We start from the raw sequence: 19,965 nt of genomic DNA on the forward strand, positions 1-19,965 counted from the left end.
TGGTATGTTTAGCTTAAAGAAGAGAAGGCTAAGGAAAGACATGATAGCAGTCTTCCAATACAAGAAGAGATACCACAGGGAAGAGGGAGTGAATTTATTCTCCCTAGCACCTGACAAGAACCAGTGGATGGAAGCTTTATAGTGAGAGATCCAAACTTGAACTAAGGAGGAATTTCCTGACTGTGAGAGGTATTAAGCAATGGAACAGGTGGGCCTCCTGAAGTTGTGGGTGTTCCATCACTGGAGGCTTTAAAAAAAAAGACTAGACAGCCATTTGCCCAGGATGGTCTGAGGATGCCTGCCCTGGGCAGGGGGTTGGTTTAGAAGGGCTCCAGGGTCCTTGCCAACCCTATGATTCTATGATATTAACCCATTTAAAAACATTTTCTACAGTAATTCAACTCAACTTTAAGTTCTTTTTGGTTTAATTTGTAAGCTGCTATGCTGTTTTTTTTCCTCATCGGTGCTATCTTCACCTTACAAGAGATGCAAAACTTCATTGTGGTCACAACCTTGAAGCTATCTGGCTGACCCTTTGCTGAGTTTGTGACTTCTAAATGATTTTACCATCTCTGTGGGTGCTAGCATTTGGATTCTTCCCTGTTATACTTTGTGGACGAGTCTCACATTAAACAGAATGTTGCTGCCTTCAAATCCCCAATTCAGATAGGATCTTGGCTAATTTGTATCCCACCAATATCTATCATTCATCCCTTTCCTGCTTTGCATCCTGTTACTTCAATACCAACGGAGCAGAAAATTCATATCATCTAAAGTGTTTTTATTAATCCTAACTCTAATGGCCACAACATTCTTTCTGAAATGTTGCAGTTTTCTTGCCTATTAACATATCTAAAATGTTGCTGTTTTGCACTCCAAGCCAGCAAATTGAGGAAGGCTGATTTTATTGAATAAAATATGTTCCAGTTGAGTGTCCTGGGAGGGAAGGAGATTCATAATAAAAACATAAAACTTTGTGCTTTTGTTTATGCCAAACTCTATTTGGTCATAGACCAAATAATATATATATATATTAGCCAGTAGCTATAAAAAGTTACATTAGTAGAGTTGTAAGAATCTAATAGTAGATAGTTTAACTTCTGTGTAGCATGTGGTAAATTTTACAATCCAGATTTCCAGTGTATAAATGGAAATGAGATATAATGAATGAGTTAGTTCCCAGGGAGATAGTGCAAACATTTGTAGTAAATTTGAATTGCTTGGAAAGTTCCTTTGTGGATATTAACTGATGTAATAGGCAGAAATGTCCTGTGTTTTATCAAGGATGGGAGGAAAAGGAGCAAGAAAGAGATGGGGATAAGCCTACTTAGAGATTAGACTTGTGTGAATAGAAAGGTTGGGAGAAATAGAAAGGAAAAAAACCCTGAAATGGAAATACAGAGGGAGGAAAAGACATACTGTGGGCAGAGCAACAAAGATCTAGCCACACAAATGGAGTGCCACAGCAGAAAAACACCATTCAGCACCACAATCTTTGCCTGCTATAAACTCCCATCTCCTACCCCCCTACTGAGATTTTCTTGGGTAGTTGCAGCTCCCCTGCACTCCTTCACTGCATGTATGATCTGCTTTAATCTTGCCTACAAGGCAACTGCTGAAAGCCCTATGTTTCAAAATAGATTTCCGCCTATTGATCACCCGCACCACCCACGCACATACAACCCAGTCTGTATCCTGTGCCTGGCCTGCCCGGTTCTTCTTCAGATGAGGAAACAGTTGACGTGAGACTCCGTACCACTGGCTGCCAGACCTTATCATCTGTGGATTGTTATGGGATTCTACATGGGAAATCGGGGTTTTGTCCTTTAAAAAGAATCCCCAGTATTGGTAGGTTTTCCCACCCTTTTCTGAATTTCAGACGCTTGGCTGTTCGTGGGGGGCTTAGCAATAATTCCATAGGAAAGCTCTATTTTCAGGGACTGAGCAACACTAGACGAAAGGTGAGCAGTGGAGTTCTGTCTGCTTGGAACTACTGCAAGAGAGTGGGTTTGGATCAAGTTTGTCACTTCTTGAATGCGCCCCCCCCACTCTAAGATAAGGAAAAAGCTATCTTCAGACATGCTGAATCAACTTGTTACCGTATGGGATTTTTTGTTTGTTTGTTTTGAGTTTGGTTGTCTCCTCTCATGTTACTCTCTCTCTCTCTCTCTCTCCCTCCTCACGAGGTGAAGTCATCCAACTCAACTGCTACTCTGTGTTTTAACTTGGAAGTGAAGTTAGGCTGCTGGATCAGTTGATCTACCTGCTGCTGTACACGCCTGTGGCTTACTGAGAGGGCCACTGTCCATAGCTGGGGGTGCTGAAGGGCAGTTTTCATTTCCTGTGAGTGAGCAAGAAGGTTTGGAAGTTTAGCAAGAATGACTGAAAGGGAGTTCATGAAGGTAGAAGGCTCCTTTTAAGGACCTATGTGTGTTTATTTAGAAATAAGGCCCACTGACTAGGCAACTAGCGGTTCCAGGGGCAGCTCACAAACCACATCTATGTACAATAAAAATATTAAATCCAAAAATATTAAGACCAAAAGATCTGGCACCGTAGCTAAACTTTCCCATGCAGCCCACAACAGGTTCTATCATAGATATTATTATATTATGTTTTATATTACCTTATATTAATTATATTATAATATTATATTCAGCTAGATTTATAGAAGCACACAGGAGAGGTATCTGTTCCCTGTCTGGTATTTCTTAGAGAGAGGATCCTGAGTCTTGCTCTGGCTGCTAACTTAAGATGAGTTGTAAGATCTACTATTAGATTCTTACAACTCATATCTAAGCATGCTCCAGTCAGGATGATGAAATGCAGGTCCTTTGAGGAATAGTTGAAAGAGCCAAGGAAGGAAAGAGGAAGGAGAATAGGAAGAGGCAGAGTCACAGTCTTTTAACTATTTGGAAGATTTTCATACAAGAGATGGAGCAGATTAATACTTTGCTGCTTCAGAAGGCAGGATTAGAAATGAAGTGTGGACATTTCAGAAAAGCAAAATTAAGCTAAACTTTTAAAGGAGTTCCCAGTAGTAAGAGCTATTCCACTAAGTAGGAAAGACAAAATTTGATATTGTAGGTTTTCCATGCAACAGGTTAGATAATATCTTCCAGCTATGTGAATCTATGATACATTAACTATAATTAAATCAACCGGTACCATGAGAATACTGGGGGAGGGGGGAGAGGTAAACTTCAATATTTGGAGGTGAGGATCACTAGCTAAAATTACTATTCAGCCATAATCCTATAGTTTCCAAAGGCCGTTAACCATTAGCCTAACTTAACTTACAAGAATGTTGTGGGGGAAAAAAAAATAGAATGAAAGGCAGGAAAAAATGAGGAAATAACTGAGTAATATAAATATAATAAAATGGATAAATGTGCATTTGTCATTTAATGGGTGCATGTTCTTGGCAGATCAGCTAATATTTCTTTTTAAACCTTTTATTAGGCTATTTGTTAATTCCTTCAAATCTTACATAATTCATGTTGAAATCACTTCAGCACTTCTTAATGCTAGCAAGGCATCTTTGCAATAAAAAAGAATATAATATAAAAGAGAAATAATGTAACTGTAACAAGCACTTGTAAGTGGAACTATTAACAGTATAAACAATATACTATTGATACTTGTCAATATCTGCCACCTCATTAATTTCAAGGTGAGCTTGCCAATATGCTAAAACATATATGTTTTTAAAAACTTCCAAAACCTGCAGATTCTCACAATGTTTTCCATTCATTTCCTTGATATCAAAGCTGACAAATAGCTGTCAGTATTTCACACTGGAGGCTTCCAAGAGTCTTCTTAAATAGATTTTTTTTTTAAAGGTACCTTAGTACGTTCAATAAGACTGCATTTGATTTCTTTTCATTAACTTCTGCCATGTTAACAGTCTGCCATGACTTATATATGGAAATATCCAATAAATGAATATTACATTTTTTAAATCCTGGGCTTATTCCTGCAAATGAAGCAATCCTTTTTGGTGAGAACTGCATGAACTCTGTTCTCTACTGGTGTGCTGGTTAGGGCAATGTTTCAGTAAATTTTATGGCAAGGGGACAACATTGGCCTCAGGCTACATGTAGCTTCTAGCCCACCATTTTTTGCAGTGCTGAGAGCAGCCAATGATTGTACCATCAAAATTTAATACGTATTTTTTAAAAAAAGTTTTGGTTTTTTTTGGTGAAACTCGAAATATATGAAACTCCTGAGCAACTGGATATCCACATTAGGGTTGATGCTATGATTTTATTTTGTGCTGCTTTGCTTTGGCAGTTTAAACTATAAAGCTTTGAAGTGGGGCTGTCCTAAATGTCTTAATTCGACATGTCCAGTAAGGGGAGGGAGAATTGAGGGGAAGAGGTACAACTTCATTCCACCTTCTATTCAGGTTTATTTGGATGAATTTGTTGAAAGTCATCAAGAAAAGATGTTGAGATTCTATGTGGAGTATTTGGTGCAGAATGAAATTATGCCAAGTTATTCTACAGCCTATTTTCCATTAATTTTTAATAAAATAAGATTCCCCCTTCATTTATTAAATATTGGGTGCAAATTGAACTGTAATCCAGTGATACTTCCAGAATTGTGAAGGACCTGGGCCAAGTAACCCCCACATCTGTTGGTATTCCAGAGTTTATTTTCCTTCATTCTCCCCACTTCCCAAGACAGGAAAAAGATACTGTACCATCTGATTTTTTCAACTAATAAAAGATATGTATGGTGATGATTTCGGCCCCTTCCTGATAGGGTCTAACCTTAGTGCTTCACTAATTTAGGTGCATAAGTTTTATGTGATTAACTCATAGAACTTTTCAGAAACAAAAATATCTGTAGAATAGAAAAAAAGGAAATGAAAGAAAAACTCTTGGTGGTATTCTTCCTATAAATGAACCTTGTTTACAACAAGTATAGTCTTAATTTTTTAAAAACATGTTTTTGCTGATGTAGCTCCCTGAGGCCCCATGTTTCTACAAAAGCACACCATCTTTTATTCAAGTATAGCATTCAGTTGTCCATATTCTTTCAAGTTGCTTTCCTCCCTGGCATTGTTCAGCCTCATTGTACTCAATAATAAAGCTGTCCTTGATTTCCCGCATTTGACATGTTATTCTTTTGTACAAATGACAAGAAAAGCTGGCTTTTGTGTCTTCAAATAATTCCTACAGTGGCACATTGACAGGTCTTCTAATGAGCATTATTCCAAATTACCAGTTTTCCATCTTCCTCCTAGGCTGAAAGGAAAGCATCGATGATATCCCTGTTATTTGATTAAGATCTGGTTGCCAACATAATAGTTTTATCTGTCAGTGGGATGAAAACAGAGGTCTGATTGAAACAGTGTGGCCTAACCCTTGTTTTGCCATCAAACCTAATAAGGAAAGAATATGCAGACCTCGTTTTCTCTGAGGAAACTGGGAAGGTGGGGACATGGACAGAAAGGACAAATGGTTATGGCCTAAACAGAAAATGGATGGGAGGCTCTAGAAGAGACTAGCTATTGGACTACAAACCCCATCATCACAGATCATTAGCCATGCTAGCTAAAGCTGAATGGAGTTGTGATGCAAAAGAGCTGGAAGAGACCAGGGGGACCTGAGGGAAAGTAGCCCCTGAGAAACTTCTTCAAAGAGTTGAAAAGAGCCTGTTTACTTAGTCCTGAAAATGTCAGGTTTCCCTTTCTGTGGCCTCATTCTTCTAACTGCCATGGGTTGATCAGATCTCTCGTTTACTCTCCCAACTGTCATGGCCTCAGTTGCTCTACAGTCAGCAAGGGTGGCTTTAGAGCAGTGTTGTCCAAACTTGGCCACTTTAAGATGAATGGACTTCAACTCCCAGAATTCCCCAGCCAGCATGAAGTCCACTCATCTTAAAGTGGCCAAGTTTGGACAACACTGCTCTAGACAAACTCCTACCCCTCTCTGTGCTGTTTTGCAAAGGTTGAAGATTTGGGAATGTTTCCCCTATTTTCAATGGATTTCTGATTTTAAAGAGTAGCATTGCTGGTACCCATGGGAGGGAGCAGACCACCAAGTTTGTTGGTGAAATAGGGGAGACACTGAATTCTGAGATTACAGATTATGTGTTAAACAGAAATGTTTGTACATAGTTGCCAAGTCACAGTGGGTCTTGAATGACATCTTGTTTGTACTGGCTGAACAATTCCAGCACTTCTAAATGCAAATAGTCAGGAAACACTTATTGCTTACGCACCATGATGAGCTCTCATGCCTTGTTATGATATAAAGTAGGTAAAACGATACTTTTATTAGTTCAATTTGATGCTGCTGTTCAGTTACTGCAGCAACTTCCTTCCTGAAAGTAAACTTCAGACCTTGGTTTGGGGGCTTTGGGCCACTTCAGGCACAAGCTCACACATTGAAGATGAACTTTACACAGGGTTAAGTGTTTTTTATGGGAGCAATCAGGAATGAACTATTCAATTGTTTTTCAATTCTGGCTACCTGATACCATTTTGCAATTATTGATTAGGCTTGCAGCCCAAAAACATTAATCTGATTTAAGCTGAACATATGCCGGTCTGGCAGTAGCAGTAGGCATGGTAGGGCAATGGTCTTCACCCCCAGAAGGACCCACCATCTATCCCTGATATCTCATGTTCTGCATGCTTTCCACTATAGCTGGTGGCCATAGCATAACCAACCAGTTTAGACTACGTCTGGGTTGGAATTGGCAGCTCAAGTCACCCACTTGCTTTGACTTGTTGATGATGTCCATCTTGAACGGTGGGCCCATGTGCAAGCCCCCAAACTGAGCGTTAGCGTGCAGAAGTTGCAGAGGGGAGAACATACGTGAGCATGAGAGAGGAGAAGCAGCTTCCGCTTTGGTGGCTTTGCATGCTCTTTCCTGCCTAGCCCTCCTGGTGCTGCTGTAGGAACTCTGAGCACTACTGACCATCACACCACTGGGCAGCAGCCCAGGTGGTACAAGGAGAAGCCAGATGCTTGGCAGCTCCAGGAAGAGACAAAGGAGGCAACCACTGTTTGCTGGGTCTGGATTTGCTCAATGGCTGTTGCACAGAGCGATTGTTTTTCCTGTCCACTTCCTGCTTCCCTTCCATTACAATCTGAGCAGGCACCATTAAGCAAGTTGCACCTTGTTGGTTGGGTAAGTGGCCATGGCAGCTGACACTTTACTGCTGTTCTTGGTTTTGTTGTAATGTTGCTGCAGGCCAGATACCTCTCCAGGAAAAGGAAAGGCCCTGCATCAATTTATTTCATTGGTACATTGTAGCAAGCCTGTTGTCTCACTCAGACACCAGAAAGCTAAACGAAGGAATAGTGGAATTCTGCAAAGGTTTACTCATGAGTTCAAATAAATATCAATTTATTTCATTGGTATTATTGTAGCAAACCTGTTGTCTCACTCAGACACCAGAAAGGTAACAAACGAAGGAATAGTGGAGTTCTGCAAAGGTTTACTCATGAGTTCAGTCTCCCCAAAGGAGCATTCTCACTGATAAATGGGCCAAAGATGACAACTTTTCTACACAGTCTTGTCTATGTCTTCTCTGACATATAAGTTGGAGATTCACTCGCTGTGCTCAGTCATCATGTGGCCGGTGTGGTATTGTCTCGGCACAAAATGTGAATCCTGCTCTTGTGATGTGTACAACTTGCTTTAAGGCAGTGTTGTCCAAACTTGGCCACTTTAAGACGAGTGGACTTCAATTCCCAGAATTCCCCAGCCAGCATGCTGGCTGGGGAATTCTGGGAGTCGAAGTCCACTCATCTTAAAGTGGCCAAGTTTGGACAACACTGCTTTAAGGTGTCACATTAACTGCAAACCCAAATATTATGGTTTCACGGGATGTATGAATGCAGCTATGTTATTCCCAAACAACAGACTTCTGAACTGACTTCTTCAAGAATTTAAATAAATTGTAAAGTTAACCTTGTGTATGCAAACCAGGGCAGTATCTGATCAACAGAAATGGTTGGATTGTAAAATGCCAGGAAAGAAGAAGCAAGTGTCACATCAAACTTTCATTTTTCTTCATTATTATGGTTGGGATAGTGAGATCTCACAAAGCCCCCTGAACTGAAACAGCCGGATATACAGCAACGGCCACAATAATGCAGGTCATCCATCTTTGTGAGAACCAGGCTATTGAATGGTAAGAATAAAACATTCACTTTTACTCAGAATAATTCCATTTATAAACCTCTGCTTTGCCATCATGATTACATGGGATTGTCTGGGTCATGGTTACGTAGCCTTCCAGTCATGGAAAATGTGAACCACTTCTCATTGGAGCTGTAAAAAAACCAGACAGTCAAGGTGCTAGTTCAGAAATGCAGGGAAACCTCAATTTAACCGAACCCAGTAATGCTCTTCAGATGCAACTTTATGTTATGACTTCACCCCTAAAATAAAGGACAAGTCTGTTATTTCCAAACGATGTCTGACCAATTGGTGTAATTAACATCACTGATGTAAACTGCATCAATTTATTTCATTGGTACATTTACCTAATTGACATTTTATATCATTTGTCAATTGTTATCATTTGTGCAACACAAATCATATAGAACATCAATTGCATAATTACAAAATGGGTATAAGTTCAGACAGATATTCAGATTTAAAGAACATTTGGATTTAATCCTTTCCCCCCAGTTTTTCCTGTATGGGCAAGTGGCACACTGTTTCTATTGTTCTTCCTTTCAGCAGCCCCACCTCCCAGCCCTAGCCTGTTTTCCACGCTTCTCTTCATACTAAATGCTCGTCAGCACTTTCTCAACATCATCGCTTTGCTTCTCTTCTAAACTGCAAATTGTAGAGAGGTAAATTACCTTGATTTGACTGGCTTCCTAAAACCAGAACATGGAAAGATATGACTATTTGTAACCAACAGCCAAAAGCTCAAAACAGAAATGTATTTATGTATTTATTTTTTTATTTAAACAATGTTTCTAGCTGCCTATCTCTTGACAGTGGCAGCGGCTGGCACACAGAGCATTAAAACCAACAAAACATAATACATAATAAATCTAAAATCTTCTTCTTCTTCTTCTTCTTCTTCTTCTTCTTCTTCTTCTTCTTCTTCTTCTTCTTCTTCTTCTTCTTCTTCTTCTTCTTCTTCGAGGGGCACAATTCACAGAAGACTAAACTGCTGCCTCCTAACATTTTTACTTTCCAAGAGTGCTTCTGGGATATTTACAGTATGTAAGCCTTCAAAGTGTCATTGGAAACAGCAGTGACACTTGAAGTGGGCACTTTACAGTATGCTAGCTTCATATATATATATATATATATATATATATTTCTAAAAAGAAATTCAACAGAAAGTTAGGTGGAGCAAACACCCTGGAAAGCACTTGAAAGAAGCGTCCATGGGCAAACCATCTCAGGACTTGTAGTTACCTTGTTGGAGACCTAGGTAATCGGAATGGTCACGTTGGACAAGATTTGCCTTCAGCTAAAAGGGGGAGACTGAATTGAGTGATGGCATGGCCAATGGGAACTGTTCATCCAGGAATCTCCAAAAGCCTGAAGTAAGACCTGTGCGTGTTATGATAAGTACGCATTACTTCAGCCATAAACTGAAGTTATCCTAAATAATGAGCTCATGATATCATCTCTGAATAAATGGGGAAAAGCAGTAGTTTCTTAGTTCCATCCAAGAATAGTCTTAGTAACCAAGCATGTTGATGGCTGCCCTTCTCTAGAAATGTGGGAAGAAATGGATGCCATCAGCTATCTTAATTATCAGAATGTAGCATTGCCTACTCGTTGGGCATCTGCTTCCTTTTCCCAGTCCCTTTCCCATGACATTTACCCTGGGAATACAGAGTGCTTACCAGCTGCAAAAAAAAAAAAGCACTTGTCCATCATTCAAACATCAGTTCTGATGTCATGCTGATGTCTATATGGGAGGAAACAATATTGCTTCTCTTTCTTGACATTAAATTATTAATAATGTGTAACACTCCTCTCTGAAAATCCACCTAGAAAAGAAATATCTGTTCCATTCCTCAAAGAAGGAATGTTTTCTTAAATAATATTTTTAAAAGTCTGAGTAGAAGGTTGTGCAAAATCTACACACTTGATCTCACCTCCAGCTGTGATGACCCAAGATGTGTCTGGCTTACATCTGCAGTGAAATGAGATAGTGGAGTAATAAGATGGAAGATGGATTTTGCCACTTAACCCTGCAGAAGTGGAGAGGATTCCACTTTGAACATTTCTTTATCTTTTATAAAAAGCACAAACCTCTCCCTGCAAATAGAAAACATGCACAGAAAGCAAAAGGCTATACCAGAGGTTTCTTTACAAAGACTAGTAGGGGTAACTGCAGGAAAAATAATTCTGGAAATGAAGAAGCTTCCAAGAAACACCCAACCATTGATAGAAAAGGAGAGAATCGGGACAAATAAAAGTAAAGGAGAGAAGGGGAAGGAAGATTGAGGTTCAGTATCCCAGAAATAAATGAGTTACAGATGTCAAAAGCATGGTTACTGAACGCACATGTGTGGGGAGGTAATATATCCTTCCTCCTATGTCATCAGAAAGCTTGAGTAGAGCTTCTGTCTATGCAATTGGGAGTCAAGAGCTTTATCAAGGTTCTCCAGTCCTGTGTGGATATAGCTCTCTATGTGTTCAGTTCCACAGATTAGACTCAGTTGAATAGTTTAAGCTTAAATGCACAGGCTTCTTGCCTCTCCCTCGTGTTGATCTGTTGAATGTGCTTTTGAACATCTGCAAAGTTCTCCAGTAAGATAAGAATGAGGTATATGCCACCTCACGAGTCAATAAGATATAGGAAATAGTTGTGAACAGAAGTGAAGATTTGGGTGGATGTCCAAATATTTTTTTTCAGAGGAAAAAAAATCAAGCATATCATTAATCTGATGGTCTTCTAAGGAAGATATGTGAGAATCCTAGTGCTCTGCTTTGTGCTAATAGTGAACAAAGTTTTGCAAATATCTGGGGAAAGCCCATAAGGCTTTAGATTGTACCATTAAGGCTTTAGATTGTAGCATTGTGGCACTAGGTGAGGTAAACATTGCAAAAGTAATTCTAGCTTCTATTTAATGCCCACATGCTTGAAGTTTACAGCATCAGCAAAACAGATGAATAAAGTTAGAATGAAATCCTGATTATGGCAACATTCAAGCTGGTCAAAATCCTCAGTAAAGAAATGTAGCTAGTAGATATTGGTCAGTGAATTTTTGTTACTCTTTAAGATAGGGTTCTCAAAAATGGTAGGTTGTGATTCCCTGGGAATCAAACTGAGGGGGGCTACACATTTCTGGGTGACCAGAAGTGTGGAAAAGAAGGCAAGGAGAATCTGCTCTGGAGCTGAGGAAGAGCATCTCCTCAAAGCCAGGAAGTCAGCATGGCCTCAAGCCCACCCCTTGGGCATCACTTGTAAAAATGGCATGCTTACTCTGCCGCTTCCCCCACGTTGGCTGCCATCACCAGCAGAAGAAACAGCAGACAGTGCCTACATGTTCTGGCTCCATATCACTGGAGAGCCAGACATCTGGGATGCCAGAAAAAGCCCTTTCTTCCCTTGCTGCTCTGCCATCTCAGCTGCCTTCTCCTCCAGTGTTAGATGCCCCTTTCCCTGTCCCCCTCCTCCCAGCTGCCATACAAATTGCAGGGCTCTTCCGGAACCTTCGTTCCCAAAGCTGACATAACCACCTTTCTCCCATCTCAAAGGTTGTCCTATCTCTGCTTCAGGAAGTCCTTCATTTCCGCTATGGGCCAGCAAGCCCCCAAAACAGGAATTTGGCAGGAAGGAATGATGCCCAGGAGGATGAAAAGTCTGGTCACACAACCCTCCCAGGTATGGGAGCTCAATGGGATATGGGCAGGCCAAGGGCTCTCTTGCTAAGAGCAGCTTCTCCACCTTCTGTCCATCAGATGCTAGTTGACCTTCCTAGCAGCAACTTTCTCCCCAGTCAGCCTACTTCCAGATGCAGGGAGGATCCCATCATCATAGGTCAGATGACTTGCGGATGAAGGAAATTGGCATTTCAAACTTTCAGAGTGCAAAACGCCCCACCTGACTGGAGAAAACTTCAGTTCTTCCAGCAGCTATTGATATCCATGCAAACCTTATTTATTTTAATATACTCGTCTACATGAGTATAATGATTTATATGCCTCCTCCTTCTAAGACTTGAGGTGGCTCACAATAAGGTCAAAACCATATACAACAGTAAAACATTAAACATTAAAATCAACCAAATAAAACTCATCAGGTAATCTCTAAATGAAACCACTCCTCCTTTCTAACTAAACTGCACTTTCCACCCCAAAGGCCAAGGCTTGGCTTGACGGAGGGGCTGTTGCACAGATTTATTTATTAATTTATTATTTGAGGGGTCATGGCACCACAGAACTTGAGAACCCCCCTTTTAAAAATAAATCTGTAAGAACTGATCTTACAAACCAGCCTTCCCCAGTTTGGTCCTCTTCCAGTGTGCATCACCTGTATATGCCATTTCTTTCAACCTGCACTGCCAATGGCTCTGTTTGCTGGGGAACATGGACATTGTTGTCCAACATATCCAGAGGCATCAGGTCAAGGAAGCCTATGAGAACCTGTTGCAGCATTGTTCATGGAAAGGATAAAAGAATCCACAAAGGTAATGACCATAATGGTAACCATCTAGAGATAAGAGAAGCCACTACAGGCTAAGCCAGTAAATTGTTTCCTAACTAAAATTGAGTTTCACTTGCCATGAAACTAGTCTGGGTACTTTTCTTCCTTGAATCTATAATACTTCAGTCCTATTTCAGTAAATTCTTTAGTCTTCGTTTGTTCACCTACTCAAGGAAACTTTTTAATGGTGGGGCGGAAACTGGAACAGTTGTCAAAAGTCATTACTGTAATGGCAAAACACGCTGAATGCTGAATGGTGCCTGGGCGGAGTGCAATTACCGATAAATTTAACAGGCTGCCTATGTACGCATGTGTGTATGTGTTGGAAACTTGGTAATAAAAGTCTACCTGAAAACACCATCCTCAATGCTTTTATTTATTTATTTGCTTGTTTTTTAAGAGAAGAGTCCAAAGCAGACAGAGAAATGATACAGAAAAGTGTTACGGGTGTTTGGCTGAATGGGAATTTGAATCCACATATACGGCCATTCGAAGGAAGGAAGGGAGGGAGGGAGGGAGGGAGGGAGGGAGGGAGGGAGGAAGGAAGGAAGGAAGGAAGGAAGGAAGGAAGGAAGGAAGGAAGGAAGGAAGGAAGGAAGGAAGGAAGGAAGGAAGGAAGGAAAAACACATAAGTTGTAAAAGAATCCCCAGATCAGAAGGAATCTGGTGGTCCCTCTTCAGATTAATGCATATTATTAAGGGCATAAGCTTTCATTAGCGCTTATGCCTTATAATAATACTGTATATGTTACTCTGAAAAGGAGCTAAGCAGACTTCTTCTGATTTGGAGCTATCATAGATTAATAGAGTTCTCTTTCTACAATGTCTTAAAAGAAGCCAGTATCACTCTTGACACTGCATTTCTTTTGTTCTTTTAAACTTCAGTCATTTGGAAAGAAAGCTCTGCTCAGGCTGGGGATTGCTTTGAGAGAGCATACTTTTATGAGCAAAACTTAAAATGAAATTAAATAAATAGGATAAATAATTAAATAAAAGGGAGTGGGGGAGGGAAGGAAGGAGAACGCTTTCTTCATTAAGCCTGCTCATCTTGTAGCCCAGCTACAGTCAAACACAGCTCTCCCTGCCATCAGTGAGATATAGACCAGCTCCCCAGGGGCTCAGTAAATCACTTGGTTTTTCTGCCCATGTATAATTTGCAAAAGTGGCAGGATTAGAACCCATCGTTTCTTGGCTTCTAAACTAACACCTTTAACCACTGCATCCAACTGGGTATCCTTAGACTAAAACCCGCTAAATTCAGTAGAAGTTAGTTCTGAGGAGATCTCTACACATTTGGTGTTGGTGGGCTAACCGTAGGGTAGCAGGAAGAAAATACCACTTGGAAATATTGGGGGATAGGGAGGTAATATGAAGCAACTTATATGCCTCAAACATAAGCCCTCTTCAGCTGTTTGCCTAAATGTGTGAGGGTTTTGAAGCAGATGGAGAATGGGGCACCTAAATTATTCTTCTCTTCCCAGCTTCCAAATGCTACAAGGATAGGTCTGAAGGACAGCATGTCTCATGTTCTAACAAACACAGCTCCCTTCACATCCCTTGGTTTAAGGCAGGGAGGTGAAGACAGGTTGCAGATAGTAAGGCTGAACCTCCTCCTCTTCCTCCTTTCAAGCCCTCCCATGTGGGTAACAATGTTTGAAAAGAGGACATTAAAGTTTATTTCCTGCACCCAGTAAGGTTTGATCACTGGTGCTTCCTTTGGAGTGACACTTGTCCAATTTGTTGAGAAATGACAGGGAGAGACAGGTTTTTTTTGTTTGTTTTTAAAAGTTTTGGGGAGGGGCTAGCAATTTCTGTAAATGGCAAGTAACGTTCATTTAAGGATATTATTACATTTTATTCTTAGCAGATTTTAAAGATCAGGATTCAGCTGAATCCGGAAAAAGCCATGGAAGATTATTTCAGTATGTGATTACTGCAGCGAGATCGCTATATGTACAGAGATGGAAAGATTTGACACTACCCCCTATGGAGGAATGGTTGGTGAAGTTGGTAGATTTCGCTGAAATGGATAAATTGACTTATTTGATTAGAGAAAAGACACGATCTACATTTATTGGAGACTGGAAATTTCTAATGGACTTTTTGCATAAAAATGAAAAAAAAATGAAGTTGTGATTTATGGTTTTGATGATTAGGCAGGATAGATTATAGAAAAAATAATATGATATACCGTTAGAGAGAGAGGTTAAAATATATTTGTACTTATAACTGCTGCGAAGAATATTGGAAGCCACTGCTTTATGTTTCTCTTTCTTTTCTATTTTTTTCCTAACTTTTTTTCTTTTCTTTTCTTGCACTTTTTGGTTTTTCTTTGACTTCTTTCTTTTTCCTTCTTCTTCCTTACTTTATATTATTTCGTGTTAGTTTTTAGCTTCTTGTGTAAAAGCTTTAATACAAATTATATTTAAAAAACATTTTATTCTTAGCAGCCTTTTGTCTCCATTCTAGAGACTTTAGTACAGACAAAGCAAGGCCAGACGTTATTGGAGGAGAACTGCATTAGCATATGGTTGCAAAAAATCAGGAGGTTTTTTTGCAAACCATATGCAGAGGAAATGACAGCAAATTAGAAACACAAGTCTATCGAAAAACAACCCACAGTAACCAAGTACTCCATTACCAAAGTAACAACCCAACCTCCCACAAGAGGAGCTGTGTAAGAACATCATTCAAGCGAGCACAAATGCATTGCAGCAACCCAGAACATCAGAAAAAGGAAAAAGACCACCTATACTATCTTCCAACAAAATGGATATCCATGCAACTTTATCAAAAAGTGTCTGATCTACTACAACACAACCAATACAAGCTATGAAAAGTATAACACTGCCATACATCAGAAATATCTCAGAAACAATTGACAAACTATAATAACTACATGACATCTTTGTAGCACACAAACCAACTAAAGCCCTCCAAAACATCTTAAGTAAACCAAAAGACCCAGTAGCCCAAGAAGAAAAAACAGGAGTCATCTACCACATACAGTGTAAGGACTGTAACAACCACTATGTAGGACAGATAAGCAGAAGGCTAGCAGAGCACATCCATGAACACCAACTAGCAGTCAGAAGACACGATGAAAACTCCTTAATCTCACAACACATGGACAGACTTAACCATAGTTTCACCTGGGAAACTGTCAACATCTTAGACCAAGCTAAATCCAAAAATGGGAGGAAATTCCTGGAAGCTTGGTATTCAGACAAGTCAGCCATCAACAGGCACATAGAGATAAATATCTACACACTATTCAAAAGAGGCAATAAAAAGGAAACAAAAAGAGCAGAACACCTCCTCGCCAGCAATCAACACCCAGATAAGCAGAGATTAACACCAGACAAACAATCAAGCAGTAAACAATACCCTAATCAAGGAACTAACAACTCAGACAATCGAACAGTAAGCAGCACCCCAATCAAGGAACTACCAAGGAGAAAACCACAGCCCCACCAGCACTGGCAGGGCATGCCACTGTTTATAAACAGAGAACAAACCCCACTCCCTTCTAGCACTGAAGATGTTACCTAGCCAGGTAATGAAACATTTGCAAGAAAACAACCAAGCTCCGAGAACCCCAAGGACTCCACAGTTCAGCCCTGAGCTACACATATTCTCTTCTATTGAAATCAGGAGGTGTCTGGTAGCCCTTTTCCAGCTGCAGCTCACAAAACCTTGATCAACGGTATGAGTTGGAAAAGGTGCTACCAGACCCATTCTGATGTTCAAGGCCTGTGCAGTGTCACCTGCTGATCAAGCCACACCATTGCTAGTTATCTTGGGTATGAATTGTAAACCACATATTGACAATGGCGCCTCAAGGCTGTGAATAAAATGGTTTTCATGTGATTGATTTGCTTGATCTTGGCAACTGAGTAGGAATATAGAACAGGAAGAAAAGCAGTCATCACTTTTTAACATCCAAAGCGATCCCACCTGCAGCCCAAAATGTGATCTGGTCAGAATGAGAAATTCGTTAGAAAGAAACCAACTAAGGCATCTTAAGACAATGTGATGGGTAATGGTGATAGGTGGGCAGAAAGAATGGCCTCAGTTCCTTTGACAAATGACAATGGGTAATATTCTTTAATATTCTTTCACAACAGGGAGTATGATAACCTCTCTTGGGGAAGCCATAATTCCTCCTGGTTCTGAGCCTGGAAAACTGCCCGTCTTCTAAAGCAGCGTTTCTCAACCTCAGCAGCTTTAAGATGTGTGGACTTCAACTCCCAGGATTCCCCAGCCAGCACACGGAGGTTGAGAAGCTCTGTTCTAAAGCATGCAGGCAAACAGGAAGAAGGTGCCACATCAATACTGCCTTCCTTTCAAACCTGGAATGCAGATAGGCCAGAAGAACCAAGTTCAGGGACAGCAAAGAGAGGGGCAGCCTTGATTTTCAGGCTAAAATGCTTGAATATATTTCCCCACGTAGAATGATGTGTACACCTTAGTTGCAGTAAATTGTTGTACGCCACCCAGAGTCACTTTGTGTGAGAGGGGCAGCTATATAAATATGATAAATAAATAAATAAATAATAAATAAATAGCTTTTTTCTCCCCTTATTTACATCTTTTCTTTCTTTCTCAATGCCCAAAAGGAGCATCAAGCATTTGAGACCCTCTTGAGCATTTTATGGAAAAACTTTTGTTTTCTTCCTTTGAAATTCTTCCCTGTTTTGCTTGCTTACCTTTTGGTAGACTTAACGGAGGTATCTAACTTGCAAGGAGGATGGTAGGGCTTACACGGACTGTGAATTTGCTTTTCCAAGAATCACAAAGGATCACCATTTGTTTTTGATTTACGAAAAAGGAGTACATAAACTGGATTAAGCACTCCTGAATATAAACTGTTGTTTAATACTGAACAAATATTTATATAGCACATCCAATTGTTAGAAACACTCTACGTGTATCACAGCTGCAATACTTCCTACCATTTTTTATTGAGATTCCGTATTGTAATTCCCAGCGTTCCAGAATGATGGGAAGCTGAGTTCGAGGCTGATTGTGAAAATAACAGATTACTCTATCCAGGCACAGATGCTTTTTTTTTTTTTTAATCTGTTTAGCTCAGGCAGTCTGATGCCATCCAGCACAACAACTTTCATAAGCCTCAGTCAATGTGGCCAAAAGCCAGGAATTGTGAGAGTTGTAGACCAAAATACCTAGTTGCCTATTTCTGACTTTGTACTTAAAAATCTGGATTTGAATCCCCGTGTTCTCCGCCAATGTTGGAGAGGCTGAATTAGGATTGCTACCTCTTTTTCTCACAAGTTTCACTCCCTTAATAGTCACATAGCAGACAGTTACAATATGGAGCTTTCCCTGGTGGGAACAACTCTAACTTTTGAATGTATACAAAGAACCCCCGATGAAAAATTTTGTTTGGTTCAATTTAATCAAAACTAACCAAAATTTGTCAATTCTTTATAAACAAAAAAATTAAAATAGAATGTGAGAGAAAGCAAAAGTAACAGCTTAATCCTTTCACTGAACCACAATCTGTCTTCTGACCACCTTTTGATTGCAGCATCTTTAAAATAAAAGCCTTAAATTACACAGAACCAACTAAGCACCGTAGGAGAAGGGCCATATTAGCTTTAGTAGCCAAGAATCAGAAAGAGTCTGGTAGCACCTTTTCATACTCACAGATTTCATTAAAAGGCATAAGCTTTTGTGAACCACAGCTTACTTCATTAAATGCATAGACCGGCCTTGACCAATGAAGGATTTAAATTGGGGTGAGGCAGAAGGGAGGAGAGAAGGGAAGACAGGTTGGCCACACAGATGTAGCACAAGATCTATTTGTGCAAAGCCCCCCCCTCCCGGCCACAGCTCCTACCTTCTCTTTGAGCAGGAGCCATGAGTTCAGGAGAACCATCAGACTGTGGACCAGCTCTGATTGGGGGAGTGCCACCCAGCCAGAGTTAAGGATGGCAAATCACTAGATACCAGGGATCCTAAAACCCACAGCCATTCAGTCTTGTCAGGGTTGAGCTGAAGCTGGTTCTTTCCCATCCAGACCCACACAGCCTCCAGGCACTGGGAAAGCACCTTGACAGTATCACTTGGGTAGCCAGGGGCAGAGATCTACAGCTGAATATTATCCGCATACTGATAGTTCTTAACCCTGTACCAATGGATGAACACACCCAGCACTTTCTTGCAGATATTAAATAGGGGCAGGGAGAGAGTCAAGCCCTGGAGCATCCCACAAAGCAGCGGCCTAAGGCTAGACCTCTCCCCCTCTACCAACACCAACTGAAAATAGCCTTGGAGGAAGGAGGAGAACCACTGAAGGACAGCACCTCCTGCTCTCAACTCCCTCAGCCAGCCCAGAAGGATACCACAATCAATGATATCAAAAGCTGCTGAGAATCAAGAAGGACCGGAATGGATTCACCATCCCCATTTTGGGTGCACCAGACATCATTCACAGGTGTAGTCAATGCCATCTCGGTACTATATCCCAGCCTGAAATGGGTCCAGATCACCTGGGATAGGCTTCCTGTACAACATGGTGTCTGTTGTATGATTTTATTATGACATCAAAAAGTGGACTTGTTTTGTAGATAGGTTGAGGCTGATGGTGGAGTAGTTTGTTGAGGTCATGATGAAATTTGATGAGATTCCTTTCCATGGGACAGATTATGGAAATGTCATCAACGAATCTCAAATACAGGTGGGCTTTCAAGGGATAAGGATGGAGAAAGCATGGTTCCAGGTCAGCTATGAAGTTGTTGGCATATTGTGGAGCCATGGGTGTGCCTATGGCTGTGCCACTGATTTGCAGATACATGTCATTGCCAAAGTGAAATAGTTTGGGCTGAGTACAAAGTCATATAATCTGGGGGAAGGTGTGCTATGTTGACATCAGTGAGGAGGCTCTTGATGGCTTGAAGTCCAAGTTTGTGGGGGATGTTGATGTATAGTGCCTCAACATCCACGATAGCTAAAATGGTGTAGTTAGGGAGATTTCCAATGGATTTCAGTTTTCTCAGGAAATCTATGGTGCCTTTTATGTAGCCTGGAGTGCTGGTGGCATAAGATCTGAGTACAGAGTCCATGAAGCTAACTAGTCTCTTCACCAATTTAATGGACAGAATCCACACAAGATTATATTACTGTATATCAAGATGACTGACTTCTAGGCTTTTTATAGGAGACTACAAAACAGTCTTTGTGCAAATTGGTCCATGGAAGTTGTTTTTCAGGTGATCTATGTGCAAGCCAAAGCATATACATTTCAGTGGTGGATTCACACAACAACCTAGCCCAGTGCCTGTGGA

Source organism: Python bivittatus, unplaced genomic scaffold (assembly GCF_059951505.1).
Source record: "Python bivittatus isolate LINGU-HERP-01145 unplaced genomic scaffold, Pbiv_v1 ctg000200_np1212, whole genome shotgun sequence".
NCBI classification, from domain to species: domain Eukaryota; kingdom Metazoa; phylum Chordata; class Lepidosauria; order Squamata; family Pythonidae; genus Python; species Python bivittatus.